Below are 25,176 nucleotides of genomic sequence, written 5' to 3' on the forward strand. Positions count from 1 at the left end.
TGCTAGAAATAAAATCACCTGACAGTTTATTACTACCACCATCTGCTGGAGGATGGACACAGGAAACTGTCCCTACTACTGCGAGGACACCAGTGCAAGCCACAACTTGCTGATGGATTTGAGGTTCCCAGCAAAGGCACAAAACCATCCCATAACCACAAGCTGCATAACCACAAGCCAAGCACCAAGGTTTTGCACATAACCAAAGAACTCCAGCTGAAACACCAGTCTGTTTTACCTGCATGAGATCACCATTTTCTTGGTGCACCTTGTTAAGGATTAAAAGACCAATACAGCCGCGCAGCATTCCCACAGGCCACCACGCAGGGTGCTCTCCGGGCCAGTGCATCACGGCCACCCCTCAGCGACCCAGCACTGCGACCCCGACCGCGACAGGAGGGCTGAGGTGGTGGCAGGGACCCCTCAGCTGCAGCCCCCAGAGGCTGCCAGCTGCCCAGCAACCCGCTCGCCCAGGGACACTCCACTGACACCCAGCCCAGCCGAGATCACCATCCTCTCCTGGGGTGTCGAAGGAGAGGGGGAAGTGCTGTCAGGAGAGCAGAAATGCAGAGCTTTGAGAAAACAGGAGGTGATGTGCAAGTTTGGATGACACCCAAATCCAGGTATTTCTGAAAGGTTTCAATATTAAGTATGTTGTAATTTCTTTAGAAAAAAATATATCGTTATCATTTTATCTGGTAGCAGCAGACATGCAGTATTTTGTTAAATAATTAATGGCATGGTGCTTTGTAAAACTGGTTAGTCTAACTCTCCCAATTGCATGTCTTTTGCGATGAGACAGCCCCGTAGAGAGGGCCTGCTAAGCAAAGCAGCAACCACAAGAGCCCCAGATTCCCCCACGCGAGGCAGCTTCCCTCTGCAGCAGGGACTCCCCAGATCCTGAGGTGGTATCAAAGGAAACACTCGCATCGCTCTAGCTCAGGAATCCTCCTGGCACGCACTGCACGCAGGGGAAAGAACAAGGCGGACAGGACAGGCGGGTGTCAATGCTGAGCTCTCCTCGGGCAAATGCACAGAGGGTCATTTAACAAACTACTACTGGTGTTCTTTAGATTGAATCCCAGCCCTGCTTTGAGCTCCTAAAACACACTTTATCTCCATGCTCCAGCCATCCTGTCCTCTATACAACCTGTACAAAATAACAGCTCACATATCTCAAAAAAATCCTTCTCCCTCTGTCCCTGCCCCACTCCTATTTTTTTCTAATGCACCAAGACATATATTTCTCACACATGCTACAAGTCCCTTAATTATTTAATTTGAAAACATGCATCATTTCCACTTAAATGTGAATAATAACCTGAATTTCCAGATTTGATTTTCAATTCCATTGTATAACAATATAGTTGTTTCCTCCTATTAATAAAGTAAGTTTTACATAATTATTTACCAAGTTAAGGTAAAATTTTAAATAAAAGTTCGCTATAGGTGTAAAAAGAAAAGAAGCCCTCTCACAAAGAGCACAATACCATTTTAATACTAACATAAACCAAGAAGTCTGACTCTGCGCCTTTCAAGATGTATATTAAATAACTAAGAACTAGTTTGGTATTATTTGATGCAGAAATGCAGTCATGTTCATGACAGTATATTCTACTCTGTATTATAAATTCCATTCCACACACAGTACCACTGTAAGGTCAGTCTTAACAAAATCATTTTGGATAGACTTAATGAAGTGGAAATAAGACCAGCAGTGCACTGCAACCATCACTTTAAGAGGATGAAATCTCCTTGATATACATGAACAAGAAAAAAGAGGACCAGTGCACTGTGTGACAGCTGTCACACCCACCTCGTCCTCATTAGCAAGAGACAAGGAATTACTGAGGGAAAAATATTCACATTACAATAAATACATAAAAACAGTGCAAAATTCCTTATATACTTAAGAAAAGTTGCCATAGAAGATAAGGTTTCAAATAAAACAAAAGCTTTGGTAGATGTTAAACAGTACTGCAAGGGCTATAAATAATAAACCATGAACTACCAGTACTCTAGAACATATTGCAAGTTCATTTCACAAAATCATACTTGTTCAATATTCCTCAACATTTCTCATAAAGCTAACAAAGTTAATAAATGGTTAATAAAGTTAATGGTTTGCTGTACAACACCTAGACAGACGTGTGTGTGTGTACATATATATAAAAATAAAACTCATGCAAATCATTTTATTTCCCTCTGTCAGATAAACATCATATAAAATCAGTAGTTTTCTTTCTTAGAAGGAATGCTGAAACATTAATAATGGAAAACTGCAGCTCTATATATTCTTACTTCAATCTCAACATTTAAAAATATTTACTTGGGGGCTGAGAGCACAGAGGAAAGCGCAGCGCCCTTGGCACTGCAGCTGAGCAGACGCGAACGCGAAGAGCTTACTGCGGCGAGCGGCTTATTCAGGAAGTAGCCATTATGCTGTCGCTCAGCACGGTGCCAGCACTCCCGACGAGCAGCCGCGGGCTCAGGCAGCGAGCCCGAGCAAACAGCCACACTCCTGCCCCACTTGCCCAGGGGTCGCCAGGAGTCTGTCAGCTAAGGCTGCCGTGGAAGCAGAATCACAGCAAGCATTTACATGCCCTATTCAAGGAGGCATCTACGTTTTATCTAACACAACCTCCTTCTCTGTGTTACACACTAAACATGGCTGTCTTACTCAGAGATTAGCAATTATTGTAATGAGATACTGTCGGAGAGGGTCAAACAGTACTTCCTGCAGTTTACACATCTTTATTTCCTGGTAAACAAACTGAAAGGCAGATGGAGCACTCAGATCGCAAGTAAACACGCACGCTCACCTGAGGAAACCAACCCAGGGGAAGCATGGAGTTCTGGATAAAACCTGCACGTGTATTTTAATATCATCAGGTGGCTAAAAATACTTCTACCTTTATACAATAATAACATATATAATAAAATATATACATATAAAAATAGTACTTGTGTGTGTGAAGTTTTTGTGAGAAAAAAATAAAAATAGTTCAGAACCATGAAGATTTGTACATATTGTCAATACTATATATGTCAATACTAGCCCAGTTTTCCTGTTTAAGGCAAGCTAAAGAAATTATTTATTTTCTGTTAGCTGAAAATTATGTGTGCATATGCTGCAAAACAAGCTGCTCCCAAAATAGTTTTGGTATGAGGAAGCAACAGGAAATGGAAACCTGATTTACAACCAGAAATACCTGAAAGTGACATATACATTCCTAATCATTGTCTTCTCAATCTCTTAGGCATCAATTTCCAAAATACATATCCCCCCCCCCAAAAAAAAAGCAAGCGAAGAAGCACACAAGATTAAGAAATGATCTTAATTAACATATTAACATATTAACATATAGAGTCCAACTGTAAAGGGAAAAAAAAAGAAAAAAGGAAAACTCAAAGCAACAGTTTCAAGAGTGCTAACATGAAGCCCTCCTCCACAGCACAGAAAATTAAATTTATTTAACATCATTACGTAAGTTAATACAGATGTTAAAGTTTTAGATAATTTAGAAAATTATTTAACTTAGTAAAAATGGTCTACGAGAATATATTGTAAAAAAGGAATTTAAACAGCAAAATAATCATCCAGAGAAACTAGAAATATATTTTCAAGAAATACTGATCCTCGTATTTGAACTGAAAGCAACAATTTAACACCAAATAAAGCAACACTGTAGATGGTGTTCCATATTATACATGTCAGCTCCCTCTTCCTGCAGGGACTCAGGGCTATTGTATGATGCCTTTGTAACTACCTAAGACTGTATTCCTCCTCATAAAAAATGATCACTAGACTTGGGGGAGTGATCAAGTTGATGTGGTCTGAAAAAGTTGCTCTTTCTTACCTAAAATCCTTCAAAAAAGTAAATAAAACAAGCTCCAGTTAAAAAAATAAAATATAAGTAAACAAACAAGAGGAATAGAGAGGTGCCTAAAAAATTAAAAAAAAAGACATAAACAAAGAAAAGCCCTTTATTAACAAGAGGAAAAGCCACCTATCTCAAAGACAACCAGAATAAACAGCTTTATCCCACAAAGAGAAAACAGAATTAAGACATCAGACCAGTTACAGTCTGTAAAGATGTTAAAAAAAAGGGATTTATTTTCTGTCATTGTAAGCATTAGATAACTACATGCACCACCTCGTGTTGGCCAGCAGAACAGTAAGAATATCAATTCATTCTTGGAAAAAATTCAGGTGTTTATAAACTACCACACCTCCATTCCACCAAACAAATTAACAGGCCTAACTATACACTGCAACATAAAATTAAACATAATATCTGTCTTATTTAATTGGCAGAGTGTGCCAGCCTTTGAAGCCAAACATAAGCAAATACAGCCTTTCTCATAGAGTTTAAAAGACCACCATGCATCAGTTTATGTATTTAAGCAGTACAGATTTTTTTTTTTTTAAATAAAATAAAAACACTTCGTATCAATGATTACAATATCACAACAATCTTCTATTTAGCCTCCCTGTCACTGCCCAGCAGTATTAGGTCTATGGTCACAAAAAAGAAAATACAAAATTCTGAAGAACTGACTTTTAACATCAACGATTTTTTGACCAATATTATCTGCTAGCAACACCTCCGGCTAATGGGATTTCAGATGGCAAACAATTAAACTAAAGACTGTAAGAATCACTACAGCATTAGCCAAAAGCAAATACACATCCAAAAAAAAAAAAAAAAAAAACAGAATTGAGTCCATCTAGAACTATTTGCATTGTTCCAGTAGTTTTGTGTCAAGGTCAATTTTGCCTCAAGACTCCATGGGTTATCCTGACATACTAGAAACTAAAACCACAGCTGCTTATGCTCACCTGAGAAAAGAAGGCAGACATAGGAATTGCTCCTGGTAATTTTCGTTGAAGTCCTTTGACACTTTGCTGCACAGGCAGATAAATGCACAGGAGAGATCAAAAGGGACACTGATTACTTTCTAAATTAATTTTCTGCAGTGCAGCACTAGAACCTGTGAATCTTTTTTCCCCCAAAAAATTAACAAGTGCATAATTGACAACCTGACCTCCAACTCAAGCCACCAATAGACTGAAAAAATAACTTTTCTCCTCATATCCTACTGTGCCAAAAGACTCAGCCACCTTTTACTCCCCAAAACCTTTCATACAATCACACACCAAGCAGGGCTCCATTCATCCTCCTATAACTTGAATTCTGACTGCGTTTATAATACTATTACCTTTTCGCACGTATGCTACCTATGCAGCAACCATGCTTGAGGTCCGTTATTAATCAGCATGATAGAGGGCGCTCAACTCCATCCCTTAACATGAAAGGGGCAAGAGGCAGCAGCAAACAGATCACTTATTTCCTTCCAATCGATTCTCATATGAAAAGCATATCAGCCCACCCTTTAAAGCCTGATACATCTTCTCTCCAAAATCCACATTTCACAGAATACTTAGCGGCTTAATTTCCCTCCTTAAAATGGTTCTAGTCCTTTCGAAGGAAAGGAACAGGAAGACTATCTTCTTCCCAAGGAGGGCAGATAGACCACAGTCTGTTCTTTGTTCTACCCCCTCCACACTGCCATGTATATTGACTGGTTCAACTCTCATGACTTCGCTTGATTTTAAGTACATTCCCTCCCCATGCATGGATACTGTAGAGTTTGATCCCTAAAACAGTATAGTGGAATTAGAATAAGCATACTACCAGCTACAAAATTACTGCTCAGAAAAAAACCTTTTATTGCACACATCTATAAAAAATATTTTAAAAGAATGGCAACTACACTTCATTACTTACATTAATACAGGTCACAAAAATCTGGTCACCTAGAACTAATCTTAAAGATAAAACCATCTAATTATAGAAAATAGTCCATTTTTCATTGAATCAGTAACATTTCATACATTCCGTACTTATTTGGACCCAGCATAGCACATATATGGAATAAATTCTGAGAGCAAGAGCATACAAAAGTATCTGTGTTACCTCTGTGCATTTTCATTTTCCCACATTGATACTTTCTCATTATCCATTCAATATTTTATCAAAATTCATTAAAACTGCATAAACGGAGTAGTTTAGAATTAGCAGCTTAAGAGGGAAAACACACACACACACATTAAAGCACACCAGTACCTTAATCAAATAGTTGTTCTTCATCAGAGAACATGTAATTTCATAAAAATGTTGATTTATCTTACAAATATAAAAAAAAGTTTTTCAACTAAGTGTTTTTGTATATTCTATTAAAATACAAAATAGATTAATATTTGCCGAGATCAGACTGCAGTGATGTCAACTTCAATATCCCTTATTTGTTACTATGAGCTATAAAAAGCCTTCGACAGAACAGTATTTTCACAGCTGGATTTTCACTTTGGATATATTAAATTTAGTATTAACTAAGATATATTTGCTTGAACTGAATGTTTTCAGGAAGAAAAATACATAGGTTGAAAACCTGACAAAGAAATGCAGTCATAAGGGGTCCTAAACTGCTGTTTTTCATTAAATGACTTAATGTAAAAATTAATTGGAAAATTAAATATGAAATTATTTTGAAAATATAACCTTTTTTAGAAACTTTTTTATATCTTTTACAACAACCGTAAGTGTATAACCTATGCATTATATCATAAAATAGACACACATACACACAGAGCCTGGGAGAATACAATATTCATTTTGCTGCAGAAGAACAGACATTGCATAACAATGAGATTTGCTAATGAAATCAGCCATCAACCTGGAATACATATGTATTAAACCAAGACCTCGGTGTCATTTTCTTTTTGCATCGTTTGTTCTTTCTCTCATTTTTCTCGACCTTAGAATATTTTGTCCTCCTTCAGGATGCACTGCTTCAAGTACAGCAGTATTTTAAAATATTCTGTTAACTGCATGTGAAATTCTCTTCATTTTACAGAATTTATTTATTTTTGCTCAGTATAGATGCTAACTACATGAGTTCTATCAGCATTATTAATACATCCTTGAAAGGAAAATCAATACGTGTTAAGGAGACAAAAGAGTTTTACTTCTATATAAAACTGAAATATACCTAGTAAAAATGTTATGTCACTTGAGAGATAAACCATACTTCCAAAGCTGAAGTTGCATACTAATTAACACAAAAGATGAAAATATATTTCATAAAATCTCCTCCGTATTTATCTAGTGATTAAACTATAATGGAATTTAGAACCATGATATGAATAAAAATGTTTTGCATGAACATGCAAAAAATCACAATAAAACCAAGTAAAACAATACAGAAAGTTGACTAACAGTATGTGCAAGCATGCACCGTACTTAACAATTAAGCAGGTTATAATTATTAAAAGAAACAAAAATACAGAACGGAATTTATTCCACTATTCAGAATTAACCAGAATTAACCAAAAGAGTAAAGCACCACAAAAAAATTCAGATGCAATTTTTCTCTCATAATACTATTATGATATTTTGGGTTTGTGGGATATTTACTGTCTTCTATTTCAAAAACAAAAATAATAAATTTAAAGGATTAGCTCAAAGATTATCAAAAATTCATTTGAAAGCACCCTCAAATTAAAACTGACGAAAGCACTAAACGAAATATTTTAGTTTCAATTACAAGGTATTTGTCATTTCTACCAAAAACAAAATCCTAAAATGACCAAAACTGAAGAGAGAGAGGTACAGTTAACTACAGTGGGCTTACCTTCAAGAACAAAGCCTACAACCTCCAGGGTTGAAAGAGAAAGGACTCTAATGAAACAACCTTGATCCTTGAAAGTGCTGGGTCATTCTCTTACGGGATCAATAGTGATTGCTTTCAATAATTCTTACAATTGTCAAATGGGTGAAAGAGAATTCCTGGCAGGTGATAGCTGTGAAATCCCTGCACTTTTTATTTTAATAATAAATTATTAGCCTGTAATATAGGTCAACTGTCCAGTTAAGCATCCTTGACAAGATGTTATAGGCTCTTGAGGCCATATACTACTTCCCCTGACATGAGCAGTTTTATTAGGGGTATATGGACCTTAGAACATACAGAATTACTGAAAGGTAAAATCCTAAATTATTGAAAAAACATATATCCAAGTCTACTGTGTGTATGAAATAAGTGACACTATATCAGGTGACAATATATTCATCTTTTCATAAGATATATCATAACTTCATAACTTTCAAAATTGGTGCGAATTGATATAAATTGCAACAACAGAGGAAATGTGAAACTACCAGTTTCTACAGACAAAAGTGAACCCTAATTCTATGAATATTCTCTACCCTGTAAGTTTAATTCAAGAACAGAAAAATGTAAAATGATGAATCCAATATTTTCTGAAATTGTTGCTTAAAAACTCATATCTTTTAGCATCTGACAGCATCTGGTTCTGAACACCATTGAGAGGGTTTATTTTATGTTTTTCTATTCTTTAATATTTTTCCCTTTGAACTGCACAGAATATAGCTTTTTTAAACAGCAGTCCATAATTATATATTTTACCAAAGTTAGGTAGACACTCACATTATGAACATTTTCTAAAAGTGAACACTGTCCAATAACTGTGTATCTTTTCGTACTTTAAAATCACGTTCCAGAGAATAGTCTGTATACAATTTAAGTATTGTGTGCTGTAGTATAGTTGTGTACACACATACACAGAAATACACCCGCCTTTTTGCTTCAAATAACACGTACACACATTTAAAGACATTCCTGGCACTTTGAACATAAATTATAGACATCCTATAAAGCTTACTTTAAAAAGATTTAAAAAAAAAAAAAGTAATAAAACTGGCTTATGTTTTTTCATAGGGAAATACCTCTATTTGTAGTCAATTATGATTATTATTTATGTACTTCTAGGGAATAAAATCAGAGGACTATTTATTAAAATACAAGAGAAACTCCTGAACACTGGAAGGTCACAGTCCGTGTGCTGAGCTGCCAGCAAGAACGTCTATGATGTTCCAAAGCTGCCATTTTTCTTTCTCTTGACAAAGACTCCATCTGCCACAGTGCCATTTACTGCCTCAGAGTCAGAATATCAATGATTTTCAACCATTCTGCAAGTCTGCTTTCACCTTGATATCACCTCTGTAATACATCTCAAACAGATGATACATATATCCCTTCTACAAGCTCTAAACCCATGATTTATTCAACTGATAGGCATTTAAGCTGTCCTCTAATATACCATTTCTTATTTCATCTGATTGTACAATAATGTTAAAATTCTAAATTCTATTTATTTTCTGTCACTGCACTTGTTTTAAATGAAATATTTATAAAATTTAAAATAGGAGAAAACACCTTTAAAATCTTTACAAACACATAAAATTAATTATATTTAACCATTTTAAGGAGTCTATTTACATATATTCACCAAAATATAAAATGAATGCTCCCTTTTTTCCAAATAAACAAAACAAGCCTAATAGTTAGATTAAACTAACACAGCTTTACTAAAATCAACACAATTACACTGTCTATTTAGCTCTACATTTTGGGCAAATTAACAGAAAAAAAAGGAAAACACTGTAAAGCTGGGACCTAAAGGAAAGAAGATCTTGCCTTCCTAAATGAAGATCTAAATGATTATGTTCTTACAGTAAAATAAAGTAAAATATAAAATATACTATAACATACTATAACATACGATAAGATACGGTACGATAAGATAAGATAAAGTATTTCTTGTTAGTCTTTAGATTCAGGTAGATGTTGGTTCTCTGAAATCATTTTTTAAACTTGCAAACCTGGAGCTTGATTTTGCAGTGGAGCTAGACCACAGGAGCAACAATTTTATGCTTTTTAGAGAGAGAGATCAATCGATCTGCTAGCTACATGGCCAACGATTACTATATAAACTGCCAATTTGTTACATACATGGCAGGATATATTTGCGCACGAGACAAAATTTAAAAGCAACTTTATGACAAGTCACATCTTAATTCTTGTAAACTAGATACTTCACAAGCTCAGCTTTACCTTCCCCACCCTTCCTTCACACTGCTCATGTCTTCATTTCTCTGTCATGGAAGTAATAGTGTCAGCTACTTTTTAAATTCACTTCATCTGTTTCACTTCTTTGACCCTCTACCTGCTCTCTGCCTAGTGTCCACTCTTTGTATAAAATAGTTTTAATATTCCAAACTCAAATGCAATTTAATCCATGAAGATATATGGAAAGATGGCTCTTCAGTCATTAAGCTATGGTGCCACTTAGATTCTCCCTGGCGAAACCATACGATGGCCTGGGCAGATTGCAGTGTAAGGCTTCAACAAGCCAAGATGTTTGGGCAGCATCTTGGTGCCTGCCCTAGAAATGCTCAGAACAGATACAAACCAAAACAAACAAGACAAATTCTGCATGTTTATTTTATGAATTACAGGTAATTCACATGACACTAATATCACCTCTCTCTCTCTCTCTCAAAAAAAGTGTTCCATTCTCCAGCTGGTGCCAAGAAACATTTTGGTTATGTGGTAGCTCATGTGCAATTCAACTTCCTTTACTCATCATTTCCACTAACCACCTATTCAGTTCTTCCATGTTGACAAACTTTAGAACACAAGGAGGAAGACTTCCATGGACCAGCCTTGTCTCAGGGCAAATACATATGCACACTTCATTGTCTACTCTTTCTTGGGCCTAAGTCAATAGGATTTGCTAGTAATTTTAAATCAGAGAATTAAATAAGAACAGTTAGTTTCTCATGAAGCTTTTGAAGAACTGGAGAGTTGAGGATATAAGGAATATTAAACTGACAATAATATTGTGAAATCTGATAATATTCTATTGGAAATAAAACAACAACAAAAAGTAGCATGCCTCTATTTCCTTTATCTTTCAACCAACCTCTATCCAACTACACCTTTTTGGAGCTTGCCTGTGATGTATTTGTGAGGTCCTACGAAAAACAGCTTTCTGGTAAGATCAGGAGCACTCATATGTACTCAGATTGGCTACCGAAAGAAGCAAAGACCCTGAAGACAACTGCTCACAAATTTAAAAGATACGGCTGCATTGATTCACATTTGTAAAATTTACTTTTACAAACAGATGACTAGAACTGTCTCTTTAACCTAAACACTTAAATTACAGAGCTATTGTTTATTCAGACTCTGAAGTTTAATTTAAAAAATGCCTTCCAGTTCCCACAAGCAGAGAAAGCTTTGTATTTTTTTCCTTTTAAAAATAGCCTTTTCATTAAAACTCTTGACCAACTGTATTTTGAGAGATTTCTGAAGTCTTAGACTTTTGAACTACACATAACAAGACTTGTCCTTTTTTTTTTTTTTTTTTTTTGTGCAGCCTTATCACTGCTATTACAACAATAAAACCAGCTGGTTTTAACAATACAGTGATACTACAGAAAATTCAATTTACATCTGAACTCCTCCAGTTGCCATCTGTACAATGAAGCTAAGTAAACCACTTATTCCTCCTAACGGATGCTAATCACGGATTAACAATACATAATCAAATCTGTTCTTTAACCCTTTCAGCATACAGCCATTATTAAATCTGTTTTTCAGATTAAAATACTTGAAGGAACTTTTTAAAAAGTTGTGTCAGTAGCTTTTAAGAAACTTTTGCCTATTATCAAACACAACATAGTAAATCAGTCCAACAGCTGTATAAAAGAAAATTAATACAGCAAGGTGTTCTGGGAGAAACACACCTCATGGATTTTTTCCTTGCAACTCCTGTTTATTTTTTTAACTTTAAAGAACTCTAATTTATCATACTAACTTGTTTTTCTTTGTAATGAGATATAAACAAATAAATACATGCAAAGAAGTATACACATTGACACACAAAATATTATTTTAATAAAATTTAAAACCAGATTTTCTTAAAAATTAACACCACACAGTTATCTTTTTAAGTGGCATCAAAATACCACAACTTGAAGTTTTAATTAGAAAAAAAAAATCTAAACATAGCTATGTGAAGAGTAAAAAAAGCCTACTCTCCTCTACTTCTATTTACATCAGGTACATTTACTGTAGTAAATAAGCACAAAAAGCAGTGTTAAATATTTACTATTCTGAGTTTCTTAGAGAATTTTCATCACTGTCATACAGAAGTAAAGATACAATTAAATCTTCAATTGCTACTAATGTATAAAGATACATTTTCATATTTCCTTGGAGATTAACTGTTTTGGAAGGTTTTCGTTTTTCTTCCAATTTTGCCAAATGAACATCTTTTTGAATAAGCAGTGCTATAAGCAGGAAGCAGCATGTTTGAGGAAATCCAGGAACGAAGATTCCTTTTTCATTACTAAGTACCTAAGTACATCTAAGTACGTAAGTAGCTTCCTGGACAGGAGAATGGAAACATCTAGGGGAGAGCAAACAACGATAAACTCCAGCTGCAATAAAATAAATACTTTTGCTCAGCTTGAGTCTACTGATTTTGTTCCTCCCCTTTCTTTCCCCTGTCCCTCTCTGCACAGTTGGCTCTAAACCCATTACTAATAATTTCTCAATACCTGTCAATTCCCATACTTGCCTCATTTCACCTACAGTTTGATCATCACGTTTATTTTGTTCAGTTTCTTCTGATCTCTAGCAGTTGCCAAGTCATAAATACACAGATCTAAAACACCAAGACGCTTGCCTAACCTAAATGTTTCTGCAAATGTGCTTTTTATTGAGTTTAACAGGTTACTATGTACACACACCTAACAGTGTATTTTATATTAAGAAAAGTGCTTCTGTTCAATTTGCTTCTGTATTTCACAGCCACTACTTCAAAGGTATAGGATCTTTTTTGGACCTGAAAGGGACAGTCTTGCATGCTTTGTTGTTGTTTACCTTCACACTGCTTGTGATTGATTCACATTATGCCAATGCAGACTTCGTTATTTGGAAAGGAAATGGGTCTTGTTTTCAAAACTTGCCAAATCCTTACTACTACTGCTTCAGCTTTTTAGTCAAGATATTTTCTTAAAGAAAAAAAAAAGAAAAACAAACAAACATTTGATTATAAATATCAACATTCTTCTTCTAACTAGAATATTAACTAACATCATTATTTCTACAGTGGCAATATATTTTAACAGTATGAACTCTTCTTCCCCTAATCCTCTAGCTCACTACAAAATTGTGTTCCAAACATCACACTGCCTACTGCTTAGCTGATCTCTTACATTAAAACGGATAGTTAATAATAACCAGAAATTGCTTTGTTACAACCACATTAAATAAAAATAATAAAAAAAAACCCAACATCATCTTACTCAAGTTGCATTTCCATTACGTTGATGGAACTGGTAACTTGAGAAACTTTCACTATGTCTACTTCAAACAAGCAAACAACAACAAAAGAAGAAATGAAACCAAAAAACTGAAAATTTAAGTACAATAAAGTAGCTGAGATTATTTCATAGATAGTCGTCAACATTCTATTAAAAATTAAGAGTTTTCTTGTTCCTAGACAATAAATTCTGATACTGAGATCTGATCTGGGTCAATGACAGTCCTACAGTGATCTTTACATAATGTGTTCCGAACATACTGGACTAGTGAAGATTCAGGCAAGTAGAATCAGAGTCTCCTCATTCTAAAAGACTCATCTGTAAGGTACCATCATTTAAAATCCCTTCGTTCTCTCTCTTTCAGTGTGGTTCAAAGCATCTTTAATCACTATCTTAACAAACTCTGGGTAAAGATAAATACCCGCTGTCTGGGTAAAGATAAATACCCGCTGTCTTTTGTCAGCAAGCACTGGCCTATACTGAAAACTCATGCAATACAATCATCACTTCAAAGTATTATGAATACATATTTATAGAAAGTAATATTGTATAACTTCTCAGGTAGCAGATCAGCATTCTCTATTATTTCTGTCTCTACAGATAAAGTGGGATGCTTAAGATTTCGGGTTTTTTCTTTTGCAAAATAGTAAAAGTGAGACGTGGTTAGGAGTTAAAAGTTTTTTGGGGGGTAATCAGTGGTTATTAGTAATCTCCGACCTTCAAAACAGCATAACCTGAGCAGGAAAAAAGACAAAATACAAAATATAAGAATTATTATTTGCCGTTCTCTCCCAAGCAACCTAATACTTATAACAGAATGCATATTTTCAACGTAAAAATATGCTATTTCTTTGTTTGGATAGCAGTGTTGTTTTCGTATTAATTCAGAAAAAAAGCATGTATGTTCTGTAGACCAAATAATTCAATGTAACCACAAAAAATGTTAGCGATTACTAAGTTTTTAACTTCTTTTTCATTAACTTTTTTCAGCCTTAACAAATGGATTAAGTAACTTTAAATTGGGAATAATTTAATAAGCAGAATAATAAGCAGAGAGAATTTGTATAAATAAAAACCCTTTGAAAGAAGCTTGTTTTGAGAAAGATGTACACCTAGCTATTAATTCCCTTCCATTTGTTTTTATAACCTAAAGGAAAATTAATTAAAATCTTTGTATAATTTCTTTCTGTTCTTATCCCATTGCACATTTAAATGGAAAAAAACGTATGCATGTCAACTTCACCATTTACAGAACATTCTTTCACAGAGTTAGGCCCTTTTGAGTTCACTATTTGCCCTGATTGTTCAGCAGAGCAAGAGAAAGCTTCAGCCAGCTGCCAGCTCTCAGTCCAAGCCCATCAGTCTAGGGAAAACTGTTCCTCAAACTAAGGTCTAGACTCATGTGTGGGCAATAGATTTCAAAAACACAAGAGGAAAGAATGCTAACAACATTTGAGTGTTCAGAATGGTCAGATAACAGACAGTTTTAAACTCAAATAATGGTTGCATTCATGCTTCCATGTATTTATATTGTAAATTAGTATCAACCTTGAAAGGAAAAGGTATTTTTCTTTTCTTATTTCCTTATTTTTTCTTATTTTTCTTTTCTTTTTTCCTGTTTTTTTTTTAGAACATCTAAAACTGGAAGCTCCTTGTAGAAAGATTCCTGTCTTTATTCAGACACAGAGAGTTTGAGAAGGGAACTTAATTTTGAGCTAGTGCCAGCTTCAGTAGTTTTTAGCAAATAAATTATTTCATCAAAGAAAAAAAAGTTTTAGGTTTTTTTTTGTGAAAAGAAGACTTTTTCATTAAAACAACCTTACCTTACATTAATAAGAAGCATTCTAATATATTAGCGCAAGTTCCACAATGTCTGCTCCCTGCAGTAATCTCTAAGTCACAGTGGAAACTAGTTACAGTCTTCCTGCTTTTGTCTGACTTTATTACTGCAAACTACTTGCTGACTTTCCTAGCTTTTCTTTTTTTTTTTTTTTTAAACTGATTCAAATTTCTGCTCCTCATTTACACACGTTATCGTATCTCCCTCCTGTTTCACTATCATATCACTGGCTGCCTGCTAAGCAATGTATTCACTAAAAAGTGTTCTTTTGACCTTTAGATCACTTGTTCCCTCCTGTATAATAGATCTGCTCTCTCCATATAAAACTAGTCTATTCTTTGAAGTCAGCAGATGCCTGTGTTCTTACTATTCCTAAATACTGTTTGAAGTCACATGTAGTGCCTTAATAGCTTCTCTTTCTACTTTGGAACTAACTCCTTTAGGAATTCTTCCAGAGGCTGAGCCTTTTAAATCTAACCTTAAAGAGATTTTTAGACAACACTCCAAAAAAAAAAAAAAAAATTAGTTTTGCTGTTGTTGTTTTATCAGTGCTAATTATAACTTCACTGATTGTAAGCATCTCTGGAATGCAGGAATGAAGGTCACTACCAAAACACCAAAACATAAGACTTGTACAGCAAACCAGTCTAGGGTCTAAGAAAGGATCTTGTTAAGCAGTGTAAAACCTCATTACTGGACACCAACTCAAAGCATCTATTTACATAATAAATCATGCATTGTACATTTTTAGGATACACCATGAAAGCATGAAGAATTTGTATCTAATCTAAGAAAGACCAGCACTATTCATTTGGAATCATTTTTCAAATTTATTTCATACTTTCATACACCTTAGTTTATGGTCCTCACAGACCACAACTACATTGAGAGTGAAAACAAGTACCCGAAAGGTTAATCCATAAATTTGCCTCAGGCTTTTTGTGTAATTTCCTTCCATTTACATTAGTTTTCAGCAGAACTTTATTTTACCTGAAGATACAAGCATTTTTAAAACTGTCTTGGAAAGAGAGCAAATTAATGTGAAGGCAAAATTCCTCACTTCTTATTTATAACAGTCCCATTTGTTAAATAGTCCAATTACATCATCTTTTAATAAAAGAGGGTAACACATACTTACTGTGTAGCGTAATACCACACTAATTCAGAACATTCAAAATAACTCTGAAAGTTACTGAAGCATGAAAGTTTAAAATTGAAACTGTTAATGGAATGTTTCAATACCATTCCCTAAACTGATTTAAGTCAGGCATCAAAATTATTAAGACATACTCAAAACATTTTTCTCACTAAGATTATATTTTATCATATTTGTATATCAAATCTACACAGATAAACTCCAAAAATGTTCGTTACTGCTTATTATAATGCTATTAGTGATTAAAAATAATAACAGAGGTCCCTAAAGAACTACACAATATTAAGCCTGAAGTCAAGCTGAAGCCACAAAAGTTATTGCAAATGTAGATGACAAAGAATCTAAAAAGCTTACTTAAGCATATGTTTAAGCATCTTGCTGAATCAGGACCTGGGAGCAGAATTTGGCGCATTACTGGGATGATTTATATAATCTATAAATCATAAAGTACATAGACTATAAACAACAATTCCCTGTTCCCTGTATGATTCATGCCTCTCAGAATGTTATCTGAATACTTACTGCTATGGTACACTTACTGTGATGAATGTGGTCAGTTCTATGACATTGTCGTTTTGCAAGCTGCAAACAGAAAACAGTTAATGATCAGCTGAATCATCCTTTTATCAAGTAACTTCTACAAGGACAGAGTAACGCACATCTAGAAGAAGGAAAAAAAGTTCTCAGAAAAACATGGCCACAAAATATTTCCACTTTCCACTGGAAGTGCTGTAATTATCTCACACAGCCAATAAAGCAAGAATAGTTTAAGTCAGGTGTTATGCAATCACACTTTCTTCTGTTTGAACAATATGTAATTTATCCTTGTGATGTAATACATTGCATTTGCTTTATTGCAAATAATAATTAAAAGGAATCTTTCAGTTAAAAGGAAAATAATTCCAGTCTCACTAAAATCAACGGGAATTTTCAATTTTCTTTAACTGGAATCAGCATTTCATCTCATTAATGGGGTACTCTGGCACAAACCTTCAGCACATGCTGTAAGAATTCAGAAGCATGTCAGTGCTCATACAAAACCCATGTACAATTCAGCATACAAGTAAAACGGTTTTTAAAAAATTGTGTGGATTCCTTTCTTCACCTTCTTCATCTTCCTCTGCCTAAATCACGTTTCCTTGAACATACAGTTCAGATCTTCTATTTCCTATGCAATGTCTATAATAGATGTAACATCTAGAATACAAACATTTAAAGGAGACTTATTTGCTAAAATAGAAAAATCTGATATTGTTGGGGTTTTATAATAACTGAAATAGCTTTAAACAATAAACAATTCCAATTTTATACAGCTGAGGCTTTTAAAAGCCCCTTCCAGGGCATTAAACATGACACTGTCAATTCAAAATTTGTAGATGTACTTCAGCGGCAGAAGTGGACAATTTAAATGGAGGAAATAAGCATAATTCCCTATATATATACATCTATGTGTATATATATATTTATATATATATATTAAAAGAAAAAAATTCTACAGTAAAATGGTAAATCAAGTTCCCCCCCCCACACACACACACACTTTGGGGACTTGTAATATATGCATATATACACACACACACACATACATATTTATAAACCTAGGTTCATATATGGACCCTCTTTAATTTTTCTTTTATAGCATCATGCTGATAGAAATATAACACTTACTACGACATCTGTATTTAAAGATCCAAAATTTCAGCAATCTAGATCAGAAAGAATTGCTCTTCAGTTAAACAGCCCCCTAGGCCAACTAGAACCCTAGGCTTATCTTCAGAAGTTAGGAAACAAGGCTGTACTTCTCCTTTTAAATTGGAAACACGGCGTTTCCAACTAGAGCTTCCAACTGAAGCTCTAGTTCCTAGATGGTCACTGCAATTTTTCAATGATGTTCTATATCTGAGTACATCTATACCTGTGGCAGTGCCAGAAGTCTTGATCCAGCATTATTCCCAAAGGCACTGGATAACCCAACAAAACTCCAAATTAGAAGCTTAAATACATTTGAGGGTAGTAAGAAAAGTCCTTAAAGTTGCAGGTCATAATTTGCAAAGGATGACAAACAATTACAGTTTACTATTGACAGATCATACTGCAAAGTAGCAGCTTTCTGGTTCCTGAATAGTGACCAAGAAGAAGAAAAAGTTAGTTTCTATAAATAAATACTATCTGGGTGCCTAAGGACCCAACTGCACAGGAGAAGATCCTATTTTCTCCCTCAGGGGAACACTTCCAAAAGAGAAGAAAGTCCACAAGTGGCAATCCTGAGGAATTATCTCTGGCAATTGGCTGCCTCTGTCAGCTGCCACCTTCTTGCTCTACTTGGTCTCCTTCACCGGATACAAGAATGGAAAGAAATTCCTCTCTTAAAAGTCAGTGCTACAGCAAGCTTCAGAACACAAAAAGGGTCAGTGCTGGGAAAATGGTCTCAACATCATCAGAAACAAAAAAAATACCGCAAACAGAAAGAAGTTTCCAAAAGAAACTGGAAAAGAAATTGGAAAAAGACCATACAACTGCAAATAAAACCAGCTAAGTTTCATTCTTTCCCCAGATTAATTTTACTACGGCTCAAGCACTACAGGGTTTGCCCATGTTAAGAAGCATTCCTAAGAGCAAATGTTTTTCAGTGCAGTCCACGTGCATTCACAAAACCACTTGGTCCAGTCCAGGGCGTATCTCACAGCCTCTCACCGCACAAATCACAGCAGAAGTATATATTACATGAAGGTGCACGGGTACTTCCTAAGATTTCTTGGACTGATGACTAGATCTTTAATCACAAGACCTGCAATACAAGTTTAGTCCACCTTCAGCACTGATCTGAAGACCTGAAGATCTGCAGCCTGCCAAGTTTTCCCAATTTGTGCTCTAGCAGTCATGTCATTAGCAGTGTCCCGCTTGCGCATGCCCTTAATACCCGAGAACTTACTTATCTGAGTGAGAAGGTAAGCACCTTTCCATAGGCAGCCGAGGCATATAATTTACTGCAGCTAAGAGAGGGTCAGGTTCACCTTGGAAAGGGGTGACAATCAGGACATTTTAAACATGAAAGTTTACATTATCAATTGTTTACTTCATATGTGTGACATATACACACATATTGCATCTTTAATTAACCTAACTCTACTTTAAATAATGTATGCAAATTATACATGAAGTATATATTCTTCATATTTTCTCCCGTCTTTTGTACATTTCTTATCTGGTGGTCCTAAGAGAATCAAAACACAGTTATCAGTGGTGCAACACAATTTTATCATCATCACTTTGAAAAACTGTAAATAACAAGCCTGACTTGTTCTGTAAGACTTATTTCTGTTTTACAGAAATTACTGTAGTTAAAAAGCACAAACACAGTTGTGTCTTTCTTTAATAACGAAACTACCATTTGTGAGTAGTAACATGTATAATTTTTACATTAACACTATGAGAGCTGATCAGAAGCGTATATTCTAAAGAAACTTATGAAGTCAAGTTAAATAAAAGGGACAGGACTTTAACAGCACAAAAAGCTTTAAATAAATAAATAAAAAGAAATGCACTTAGTTCCAGGTAGTGTTTCATACCAACTGTACCCCACTAATCTAAAAGTGAGCCCAAGCCCAAATTTAAGCTTCTGTTTACAAACTTTATTTGTAGAAAGACATCCAGCATCTGAAAATCTAGAGTAAAGACAGGATAAGTCTAGAGTAAGGATGGGATAAATACAATATGTTACTGTCTCAGAAGAAAGAAACATTTGCCTAAATGGGTTATATCTACCCTACAACCATCACTGGGACCACGGTTGAACTAGGTGGTTTTTGCTAGTTCATGCTTATTTTGTGTTCATTTGCATGCTTATTTTGCTACCTCCTCCAGAGAAGATTGCTCAGTCTTGGTATTTGTTTCACTCAAAATCAAATTTGTATTATCTGACCAATTAGTTTTCACTATTGGTAGAAAACTTTATTTAGAAGAAGACTCAAGAAAGAATCATAATTTCTGTATTCAGAAAGTAGGTTCTGTAAAAAACAAATGTAAAATGTCAACAGAGAGACCTGCCTTTTATTTACAGCACAAATTGCTAAGAAAACATGACTAAGCCAAGCAATTATGAACTCTGAAAAATAACTCTCTGCTGCAGATATATTTAGAGCAAGACTGAAGCTTTATGTTTAACATGCTTTGAAACTACAGAAGAGGAAGCATCTATACCTTCATAAATAATAAAGAAATTCAGTGTTTCTTACACGTTTCTACATGTGTATTGCTAAACGTTTCTACACGTGTATTTCTTACACGTGTATTGCTAATCTCTCCAATTAAAAGAATAGATTGATTCTGGCCATACTGTCCTAAGCACAAAATTACCAGTGACTTACGTACAGACGCTATAATGCGTGGAAAACTGAGCTGAAACTCAACAGTGAACGTGTCATTTGGCATGAACTTCAGGAAGTTGCACAACACCAACATGTCAGTGCAATGAAGATGTTAGCAAGAACCAATGAATACCATGTCAGATTAAAAATTATTTTCCTTAAGACAACTCATGTACTTATTTTGAAATGAAAAACTTAGGATTTGTCATTTAGTGGTTTAGTTTCATCAAAAGATGAAAAACCCCAACTACTTACAAAGAGGTCTTTATGTACAGTTATTGTGTTTATTATAGCCCAAAAGAATAAAATCTTATTATAATTCATTTGTAGACCTGATTATTACAAAGTATAAAGCAAAATATCTTTAAATGTAAATAAAATGTGAAATTTAATTTCACATTTCAGATTAAGTAATTAAACATATAAAAAGCCAGAAATTGTTGAAATTCTATACTGAAAGCAAGGAATTTTAATGTTTAAAACAGCAAAACCAGAAAATGCAGTAAGTCCCTGAAGAAGAAGGCTGAAATCTGACTTTTTTTCTCTCATTTTTCCATATTCACCCAGCACAGGTCTTCTCTCATTAACTACAGTGTTGCTGTACACTCACAGAGGGGTGAGCAAATCCCTTCTCAAACTGCAGAAACGGGATGGTTCATGTGCACAGGTAAAACAGTTTTACTTTATAATTAACTGTGCAATTAAATGTCATTTAAAGCCTTTTTCTGCATTATTTCTGCATTGTTTACAAAGTAAAAAGGAAATTTCCTGTGCTTAATATTAGCACAGAAATGCAGCTAATAAAGTTTTGAATTAAGTGGGAAGTCAGGGTGGGGTGAATTCCCATCTTCATTACTGCTATCATTTGGCAAGTGTTCTCTTTATGCAAGACTGGTATAACTGGTTTACCTTCTAGCAATGGTATCTGCCCAATTAAATGAAAACCTAGAACTTGAAAATACTACAAAATACTGCAAAAACTGCAAGATTTTCATAAAATTGTGAGGTCGGGGTCATCTTTTTTATTACCGCAATTTGCTTATTTCTCCAATAAAAACAATACATTACATAAACTTATAAAACTTGGTGCTGCTGCCATTTTAGTTATAATGTTAAAAAAAAAGTTTTAAAGCATTTAAGTTTTAAATTCACATTCTTCCTACTTTCCATTAGTAATTCAGGACTTCTCTATTCCTGAAGATTACAGTGACAGGAAAGCTAACAAAATTAGGATATTTTAAAAGACTGAACTGGAAAATTGCTTAATTGGTCTCGGATTTTGTTGCATATAGAGGAGAAACTTGCAAGATCTCCGTTTTTATTCATTTAGGCTAAACATATGTAAAGTTCAATCTCATTTTCACTTACCTTCTATAGAAGGATTTCAATTTCTTTCTCTAAGTCTCTGAATTCCCCTCAGCATCTTAATGGGTATCCTTGCTAATAATCCTTCCAGAACAAAAGATGCAGAACTGGACACTGTATTCCAGAGGTCTCAACAGCGCTTTCCCAATGGGAATGTTAGATGAAAATAACTGAAGTCATTGCACAAAGTAAAAACACAGCACAGAGAAAACAAAACATATTCACCTCATCGAATCATTCAATGCAAAAATTAGCCAAAGAAAAAGATAAAGCAATCACATTTACATCTGCTGGCATGTAGAATGGCATATTGGTAACTGCTCACAGATTTCTGTTGCACGTTCTATAGAGGATTAATTAATGAATTGCAGGGAAGGATAAAATACTAGTATGTCTTCAAAATTATCAAGTTCCACTTTTCTCAAAAGTTCCAGGTTCCTCAAAAATCTATTACTTCTGCTCATTTGCCATTACACATTCCTCATTCTGTTAACTGATGGAAAACTGCTATTACTCTAAAATGTCATTTTTCCTGTCTTTATTACCTACTACTAGAAGAACTAAGCACTCTTCAAATACATTAGATAAAAATCTGGAACCAGTAGGAAATATAAATGTTCACCCAAATCCTAAATTTGCAAAAACAGAAACAAGATCAGAGGTAGCAATTCTACTGCAGCTGAATTCTGTAAGCCTAGGAGAGTGAAAGTTTGCAATTTCTATTAACATGATGACAAAAAGAAATTTGGGTTTTTATTAGCCAGTAGGTTGATAAAAAAAACACTCTATTTACTGGAGAAAGGAACTAGTTATCAGAAAAGCTCTTTGAATTGAAAGATTAAAAAAAAAAAAAAATCATTGAACACACATCTGGCAAAGTTAATTTTTCTTCACAGTAACTTACTGAAATATTGTAAAGTAAAAAGGCAAATCAAAGGAGGGAAGTAAGGAAATTATGATCCTCGTTAAAACATTTTTGTAGTGCTAACTAAAAAGTCATCTCTGGAACAGAAACAGGTGGGAACTGTCCATTTTCAGGAACATAAGGAGCCACACTTTCTATTGGCACTACGCTAGCCCTCCTTTCCAAAATCGGAATCATGCAAAAACTTTAAGGAGCTGGAAAAGCCAGGCAAAACCCTCCAGCAACAACTGCTTTCACCTGTTTCCTTAGCAAGCAGATTGCACCTCTGCTGTGCGGCAAATAATGGAGCAGAATGGCAGTTGACAGGGCCCTGCACACAAAAGGTGAACTGGATCTAAATGCAAGACTGAGGCTTCTACCATGCAGTTTCTCTTTACTTTTGTAAGTAATTTGATATATATACCTGAAGACTTGTCTCATTACACTCAATTCTCAAGGCATCGGTATCCACTTACCTAGATGTATGTGAGACTGTCTGATCACAATCAAGTAAACACCTTCTAAAGAATATTCATCGTTAGGTACTCTGAATTGTCATCTGTCCTACCAAATCCTCATGAATTTAAATATGCTTGTGTTTCACCTTCATTTTTACTTCGAAGAGGAAAAGACATGACTTTTCAATTTGAGAAAATATAAATCTTGAAAATATCTATAACATAAGCTATATGTGTCCATTTTTATGTTTATTTGGCTTCAAGTGCATCAGGCCAAAAAAAAGCAATTAAATTATTTAAGCCTTTATTTAGTTCAGTGTCATCACAAAGGACTTCAGGGACTCTTAGTCTTTTATGCTTTTTTCAGGGAAAAAGCTCACAAAATCTTCAGTAATAAGTACAAATTCATCTAGAAGAAAATGTCTAATGTCTGTCTGTTATATTATAGAGTATTTATAGTGGCAGTTCTAGGAAAAGCAACCACAGAAAATAACTGGTGTCTGCAAAACACAGTAGTTGTGCAGTATCATTATCTCCTCACTAAAACTATATCTAGTTCAATATTAAGTTCAGTGAAAAATTCAGGAATATGGGTATTTTGTTTCACTTTTACTATTCACTTTGCTGTTTCTCATGGGTTGACAAATGATGTTCCTAAACTCAGCAAGGACAACTGGAGGCCCTCCCTCTGGAAGGGCAGAAGTGGCGCAGCTGGTTAGAGCTCGGCCAGCACATCACACCCCGTTGAGCCACAAACCTTCCTAGGTCAGGACCTTTCACTGTTGCAATGGATGGAAGTAATGATGTCAGCAACAACATCGTCTACATTAGGATTTGATATTTTGATCAGGATTCCAGTCTTGTGGAAACGATCTTTCTTTTCTTCAAGATTGCCTAAAGCTGACGAAGGCTTTATCCATCACTGAATGAGCTATATCACTCCCACAATTCAAAGACGAGACAGAATTATTCCCTGACTCAACACGCACGGGGATGGGCAAACACAAGCAAAAGCAATGTCAGCTGCTCGATACGGCCTCTGCTGCACTTTGCTTTTGTGCATCTGCCAGGCACGACAGCGCCGCGACAGCCCCTCTAACTGCGAGACCACGCGGATGGACGGGCCGGCGTGCCCCGCCAGGACAAGCTGAGGGGAGGAACACTGCCACGAGAAGCACAGTTTTGCTCCTCTCCTGCCATCGCCACCAGGAACAGCTAAAGGAATAACCTATAAAAAGACAGTTTGCCATTGACTTCTGTTTTAAAGTCTTATTTGAAGAAAAAAAAGCAAGACAAAGCCCGAGTATTGTTGCTTAAGAAGCACTTTGTTTTATCCCTTGTTTAAATCCTGACTGCTACCTTGGGACCACATTTTTATTCTAGGATCTGGACACCTCTAGCAAGGAGCAGCAATGGACCAGCTGATGGGGCACTCTTGTGGGCTCCCAAGCCTGCCCCAAAAAAATAAAACAAACAAACAAAAAACTTCACCTCATTTTGCATGATGCAAAGATATACACACAGCATTTACAAAGTATTTATTACACAGCAGACCCAAATAGGAGTTGGGGAAAAGAACTATGAATGAGCTGGGATGTGGGAAAAATTTAAGAGAAAAAGAAAAGAAAGGCCACTCTAAATCTAGGAGTTGTAACCTAATTTATTTACTCTAAAAAGAAAAACAAAAACAAAAATGCAGTCCAAGTACAATGAGGGAAAAAGTAAAGCACAGGAAGGTAGGAACAAATCTTTGCAGAGTTGTAAGTATAGATAACTATGGAAAATTTGAAGTTCTTCGGAATTGTGCAAATTATCACCACTGAT

At 35.1% G+C, this 25,176-nt stretch overlaps 1 protein-coding gene across 6 annotated transcripts in view; it reads right to left on the bottom strand.

The window, feature by feature from the left end:
• BAZ2B (bromodomain adjacent to zinc finger domain 2B) overlaps window positions 1–25,176 on the bottom strand; it is a 118,519-nt gene that overhangs the window by 73,415 nt on the left and 19,928 nt on the right. For all 6 annotated transcript variants that reach the window (XM_026038167.1, XM_026038164.1, XM_026038166.1 and 3 more), the window contains exon 2: window positions 16,798–16,840. The gene's annotated coding sequence lies outside the window, so the exon portion shown is untranslated. The remainder of the gene's footprint in view (window positions 1–16,797; window positions 16,841–25,176) is intronic.

The sequence above is a fragment of the Nothoprocta perdicaria genome, unplaced genomic scaffold (genome assembly GCF_003342845.1).
Source record: "Nothoprocta perdicaria isolate Ctin4 unplaced genomic scaffold, notPer1 scaffold_203, whole genome shotgun sequence".
Lineage (NCBI taxonomy): Eukaryota > Metazoa > Chordata > Aves > Tinamiformes > Tinamidae > Nothoprocta > Nothoprocta perdicaria.